This window comes from Martes martes, assembly GCF_963455335.1.
Source record: "Martes martes genome assembly, chromosome: 17".
Lineage (NCBI taxonomy): Eukaryota > Metazoa > Chordata > Mammalia > Carnivora > Mustelidae > Martes > Martes martes.
In genome coordinates this window covers 43,354,332-43,361,147 of record NC_137905.1, presented here as the reverse complement: position 1 = coordinate 43,361,147, position 6,816 = coordinate 43,354,332, and positions in this window count along the sequence as shown.

Below are 6,816 nucleotides of genomic sequence, written 5' to 3'. Positions count from 1 at the left end.
ATACTTGCTTACCAAAGGGTCCTCCACGCAATTTCAATGTGTTTGTCAGTGAGGGGAGGTCCCCCACACTACCAAATAATTCTAGGGGACCAGCTGGGGATTTTTTTTTTTTTTTTTTTAACCAGTTGGGGATCTTAACAATTCTTCTCAATTCTGGCACTGTCCACATGGAGACAGCATCAGAGCTCACAGTTTAAGAGCTCTGACCTACAAGACTTCCCCCAGCTACTTCAGATGCCAGTTGTGAGTCCAAGTTATCACCTGTTCTTGTGACCAACTGCTATATATTCGAGGTTCCAGTGACTTCCTCCTTGGGTTCAATTAATTTGTTCGAGTGGCTCACAGAAGTCACAGAAACGTTTTACTTACTTGAGTATCAGTTTATTATAAAAAGCTATAACTCAGGAACAGACAGGGGAAGAGAAGCATAGGGCCTCTAAAGCATAAACCCTGATCCTTAGGTGTTCCAAAAGTCACTTTATTAACCCATCAAAAGACACTTTGATTATTCTCATCACAGGAAATTCCAATTGTTTTAGGAGCTTTGTGCCAAAAACAAGAGGAAGACCAAATATATATTTCTTATTATAAATCAGAATATCACACTTACTCTCCATCACCTCTGTCATGGGCTTCTGAATGTGAAGAATGTGAAGAGCTCCTCAGTAGTGGCAGGCCAAGGCATTCTCTTAGTGACTTCAAAGCCTATGAGAAATTGCAAATGTATTTGTATCTTTACAACAATGTATTTATATATCATTTAGTACAGTGACAGCAATAAAAAAATAGTTGAACATAGCAATGGAAAAAGAGTGTGAACAGGCCGTTACTCAAATAAAAAAATATATTGTTCTTTTTTTTTTTTTAAAGATTTTATTTACTTATTTGACCGGGAGAGAGAATCACAAGTAGGCAGAGAGAGATGGGGAAGTAGGCTCCCCGCTGAGCAGAGAGCCCGATGCGGGGCTCGATCCCAGGACCCTGAGGTCATGACCTGAGCCAAAGGCAGAGGCTTAACCCACTAAGCCACCCAGGTGACCCTAAAAAATATATTGTTAATAAGCATACAGATTTATCAAGTTAGTGAGAAGAATGATCTCAAAAGAAGTGTGATTTTACTTTTTTTATTTTTTAAAAGATTTTATTTATTTATTAGAGAGAGTGAGAGAGAGCAAGCACAAGCGGGGTGAGGTGCAGAGGGGGAAGCAGGCTCCCCACTGAGGAGGGAGCCTGACACTGGGCTCGATCTCAGGACCTTGGGATCATGATCTGAGACGAAGGCAGACGCCTAACAACTGAGCCACCCAGACACCCCAAGAAGTGTGATTTTAAATGAATTCTTTTGGGGCACCTCGGTGGCTCAGTTGCATAGGCGTCCAGCTCTTTTTTTTGGCTCAGGTCATGATCTCAGGATTGTGAGGTTGAGCCTGGCGTTGGGCTCCATGCCTGCTTGGGATTTTTTCTCTTCCTCTCCCACTGCCCCTCTGCCCCGGCCCCTCCACCCACTTGTGCTCTCACTCACTCTCTCTCAAAAAAATCATGAATAAAATAAAATGAGTTCTTTTAAATTAGGCAGAGAAAATTTTAAAAGATAAATATCAGGATAGGCATGGAAGTAGAAAACAGTTACACTCAAGAGGGCAGTTTAGTAACATATATCAAAGACCACAGATTTAACTTTTAGAAGTTATTTTAAGGAAATAGTGGAGTAAATGTGCACACATATATGTGAATACTTGTTCACCATGGGAGGTTAATAATCTTGGAAGTAGTACATTAATAGGGAAGTAGTTACATTTGGGGGTTCCATATGTATGCTATTAATCTAGAGAAAATATACTTTTATAGACTGGTTAAAGATGAGTAATATATAAGTACCTATTATTATTTCTAGATTAAATTAGAATGTGTAAATTGCCTGGATCAGCATGACCTTTAGTATGTTGTTCTCAAGGAAAAATGAACTTCCTAGACACCCACAATAAAAGACAAAAATAATGTATTTGATATGCTCTACAGAATCTATTCAAGGGGTGCCTGGGTGGCTCAGTGGGTTAAAGCCTCTGCCTGTGGCTCAGGTCATGATCCCAGGGTTCTGGGATGGAGCCCATCGGGCTCTCTGCTCAGCAGGGAACCTGCTTCCTCTTCTCTCTCTCTCTGCCTGCCTCTCTGCCTACTTGTGATCTCTGTCTATCAAATAAATAAATAAAATCTTAAAAAAGAAAAGAATCTATTCAAGTAATCACTGTAACTACAACATGAAAAAAGAAAGTGAAATACATATAAATACTGTGAGACACCATACTGGGCTTCCTGCTCAGTAGAGAGCCTGGTTCTCTCTCTCTCTCTCTCCACTCCCCCCTGCTCATACTCTCTCTCACTAATAAACGAAATCTTAAAAAAATACTGTGAGACAAGTATCACTTTATCCACAGATTATAAAGATCAAAAGAATCTGTCATTTTATAATCAATACCCTAATAAGAGATATTAAATGTTCAGATATTACTAGTATATTTTAAGTATTGTGAAGTATTATATCCTAATTTAAATTTAAAAAGTAATTAAATTAAATTTTCTTAAATTTCTTAAATTGATTATAAAATCAATTTAATTATAAATTATAAAAAGGAGATGAAAATTTATCAAAGACATTTTGAAACATATGTGTATTAATGAATATTCACTCAAGGTCAATTCAATGCGGGCTCATTTTGAAATAGTATTTAAGTTGAATAAAATTCAGAATATAATCTCAATTAGTTTTTTTGTCTCCTTTTTAAATTTTTAAATTATTAATTATTTTTATTAATATATAATGTATTATTTGCCCCAGGGGTACAGGTTTGTGAATTGTCAGGCTTACACATTTCACAGCACTCACCATATCACATACCATCCCCAATGTCCATAACCCAACCACCTTCTCCACACACCCCTCCCCCCAGCAACCCTCAGTTTGTTTTGTGAGATTAAGAGTCTCTATGGTTTGTCTCCCTCCCAATCCCATCTTGTTTCATTTTTTCCTTCCCTACCCTCCAAGCCCCCCACTCTGCCTCTCAAATTCCTCGTATCAGGGAGATCATATGATAATTGACTTTCTCTGATTGACTTATTTTGCTCAGTAATTGAAAGTGGAGAAAATTAAAAGTCTAATAAAGAAGAATTTGTCTTTATTTCCAAATAAAACCAATATATTAATAATATACATATCTCTATTTCTGAGTAACAAGTTACTAAAAAGTCTAAGTCAAAGACTGCTGTAAAAGCACAGAAATAAATCTGAGAATATGAGCATTAATATATGATAAAAGTATTTTAATCTAGTAGGAGAAGGAGGACTAGTTCAATAGTCAGATCTGGCATAATTTGGTTTATTTCTGAATGAAAACACAGCTGACATCCTGTACCACACAATATACAATAATGAATTCCAGATGGATTAAAATGTTAAAATCTGTGTGTCTAAACACCCACATATATGAAAAACTGTACACTCTATTCTTTATCCTCTTCCCTCTGAAAGTTTCTATAAGCAATACCTTCCTAAGGAACAGCAAACACTGGAAATGGTTTGGGAAACCTATTTTATAGAAATGAAATAGAGAGGAATTAAAATAGGGATGTTTATTGAAGCACTACTTTTTTTTTTTTTAAGATTTTATCTATTTAACAGAGAGAGAACACAGCAAGAGAAGGAATAGAAGCAGGGGGAGTGGGAGAGGGAGAAGCAGGCTTCCCCCTGAGCAGGCAGCCTAATGCAGGGCTTGATCCCAGGACCCTGGTCTCATGACTGGGCTGAAGGCAGATACTTAACGACTGAGCCACCCACTCGCCCTTGAAGCACTACTTTCAAGTGGCAAAGAGGAAAGAGTGTTAAATATCAAAGTTGGGGAATAGTCAAATAGGCATTGGTATAAGCATACTTGGGCATGCAATATAATGTAACCACTCCGAAAACTAAGTTAAGGGGTGCCTGGGTGGCTCAGTCTGTTAAGTGTCTGCCTGTAGCACAGGTCATGATCTCAGGATGCTGGGATCAAGCCCAGCATCCAGGTCCCTGCTCAGCAGAGCAGGGAGCCTCCTTCTTCCTCTCCCTCTGCCCCCCCCCGCCCCCAACTCATGTTCTCTCTCCCATGCTCTGCTTTCTCTCAAATAAATAAATAATCTTAAAAAGTAAAAATAAGAACTAAGTTAAATCATCATTTACTGACCAGGAAATTCAAAATGTAGTTGAATTTAAAAAGCAAACTACAGAGAAATGTATAAAGTATCCATTTTTTTGGTAAAAATATACAAAAATAAATTAGTTGTGTTAATGTTTAAGCATAAATAAATATACAGGTGATATACACAAGGTTCGAATATTACGCAGAAGGAAATGAACAGAGGGGAAGAGAGTGAGAAATAACGAAGGACAGATTTTTTTTCGTTTATTGGTATTGCTTCATTGGTTTGGGTGCAAATGCATTATCTCTGTAATTTTTGATGAAGCACTTAACAATGACTTAAAATAGGCTCATAAAAGAATACAAAATTTCACTTAGCAGTCCTCATTTTGACAGTAATGCAAAATATTTGAACAAAAATCCTGTTTACTAATTCTCTAATTGGCTTCACTTTTCTTTTTTGGGGAAGACTTTTAAATTTAGAAAGAGAGCATGTGCAAGTTGGGGAGGGGCAGAGGAGAAAGAGAATCCCAAGCCAACTCCACACTGAGTGTGTAACCCATTATGGGGCTTGGTCTCACAACCTTGAGATTATGGCCTGAGCTGAAATCAAGGGTTGGACGCTCAGCCGATGAGGCACCCAGGGGGCCCCACTCAACTTTTCTTAAATTGATTATAAAATATTTTATGGGCATACGCCTGTAACAAATAAAATAACTCAATATTTTTTTAAAAAACCCTCTAATAAGGGATCTAAGAAAAAAGGAAGTGGGGAATGGAAGGACAGACCTCCCCTATCCCTGGAAATTTTTAATCTAAGAAATTCTGTTCACATCTAAGAAATTCTGGGCAAATTATCTTGTTTTGTACCATTTCTTCACTTAAATTTCCTTGGGACCAAGGTGTCTGCACTATTAAAAACTCACTGCTCTAGTCTCCACAATAAAAGTAATTCATGGGCTGTTTGTGCAGTCCATATAACTCCTTTGGCCCTCAGTGTCTTTAAATAAAAAATCTGAGCTACCACTTAATAATCAAGAGCTATTGGGTTGCCTGGGTGGCTCAGTTAGTTAAGTATCTGCCTTTGGCTCAGGTCATGATCCCACGGTCCTGGGATCGAGTACCACATCAGGTTCTCGAGCCTGCTTCTTCCTCTTCGTCTGCTCCTCCCCCCACCTCCAGTTTGTGCTCTCACTCTCTCTCAAATAAATAAAATCTTTAAAAAAAACCTAAGAGCTATCACACACTAAAAAAATAAGTAAAACATAAAATATCTGGATTCTCTCAAAAAATCAGAAGAACTGGCAAAACGTGGCCTGTTTCCTCACGTCGGTTAGTTGCAACTGGGGACTGGGTATCATCTTCTTTAGCTACTGTCACAACCAGGCTCATTTCTATTATTCTTTTAATAGGTACCTATAATTTGTTCGTTTCTTTGGTATGCTTGCTTGTATCTTCATGGATGACACCAAAAAATAGCTTTCCTTTTTGGGTGTCCTAAGATGGTGCTAATGTAAGATTATATCTGAGTATGAGATGTCTAACTCTGTATAACAAATAGTGAAACACCTGATGTTTTAGAGGCACTTGGTGGTTAAGTGTCCAACTCTGCTTTTTGGCTCAGGTCATGATCTCAGGGTTGGGAGATTGAGCCCCAACTTGGGCTTGCCCTGGGTGTGGAGCCTGTTTGAGATTCTTTCTCTGTCCCTCTCCCCATCTCTCTCCTCCTCTAAAACAAAACAAAACAAAACAAAACCCCAAAACCAGTCGATAATGTTTTGCCTGAAAAGAATTTGGCTTGATGCTTCATTAGCAGTAATAGCTACTATATCACATTAAATTTCTTTTTTTCTGTGTGTTTATAAATCTTCCAAGAGTTCTGAGTCAGTGCTGCAGTTTTCATTTTCCTAAAAGATAGTGTAGGTTTTCAAATGTATCAAAAAGAAGCACTGTATTTAACATTTTAATTATTTATTTTAAAACATTTTAAAGATTTTATTCATTCATTTGAGATAGAGACAGAGAGAGAGCATGGGTGGGGGGAAGCAGCAGACTCGTCGCTGAGCTGGGAGTCCAATGCGGGCCTCGATCCCAGGACCCAGAGATGCTTAACTATCTGAGCCACCCAAGTGCCCGTTTATTTTTATTTTTTTTTAAGATTTTATTTTTAAGTAATCTCCACAACCAACTTGGGGCTTGAACTCACAGCGCTGAGACCAAGAGTTGCATGCCCCATTTAGTAAGCCAGTCAGGCACCCTAATATAACATTTTAAATGAGTAACTAATAAGCGTTGTTTTGTGTATTTATCCATTTTCCAAACATAATGCTGTTTGTCTTTTCATACTTTTTCATCAGTGTCACAATGGTTTGTTTATATTCTTGTTTTTATGTTAGGCATTATATGATGTAGTAAAAAGGATGCCAGTCTGAGTGAAGTCTTTCCCACATGCTACACACGTTACTTTTACCGCCAACACTTAGGATTATATCATGTTCCATAGGAAGTAAGTGATGATGGAAAATTTTTTGAATTCATTACCCTGAGTGTGTCTTTCTTCTACTTTATGTCCTGCCTGATGTTCAGCAAGGTCTGTAGAAACTGTTGTTTTTCAACAAATAGCACTAATGACAATGATGAATAAAAT